The 298-nt window shown below is 28.9% G+C and overlaps 1 protein-coding gene across 1 annotated transcript in view; it reads right to left on the reverse strand.

Annotated features, from left to right (window-relative positions):
• The window catches only part of fubp3 (far upstream element (FUSE) binding protein 3), a gene marked incomplete in the record, with an annotated part of 22,908 nt that overhangs the window by 15,002 nt on the left and 7,608 nt on the right, over positions 1–298 (reverse strand).

Genomic DNA, 298 nt, shown 5'->3' on the forward strand with positions numbered 1-298 from the left:
CAGTACATATATTTTTTTATTTCATAGACCTAATAATTAAGAGATAGATCAAGAAAATAGTGAATTGCAGCATTATTTAAAAAATTAACAGCAAAAACACAGAGCATACAATAATTATATCTGATGTGTATTTTGGTCACATGGAGACAATTTGACTTTCAAAGTAAGCTTTATTGTTAGGTAAAATAAGGCCTTTAAGGTCAATAAAGAATAAAGTGATCTCAAAACTACTTAACTGTGGCTCAGAGTTAATACGAGGAATACATCCAAAGAGCATTAAAGTGAACAGAAACAGAAA

This window comes from Morone saxatilis, unplaced genomic scaffold (assembly GCF_004916995.1).
Source record: "Morone saxatilis isolate NCDOM2014 unplaced genomic scaffold, NCSU_SB_2.0 Contig21, whole genome shotgun sequence".
Classification (NCBI taxonomy): Eukaryota; Metazoa; Chordata; class Actinopteri; family Moronidae; genus Morone; species Morone saxatilis.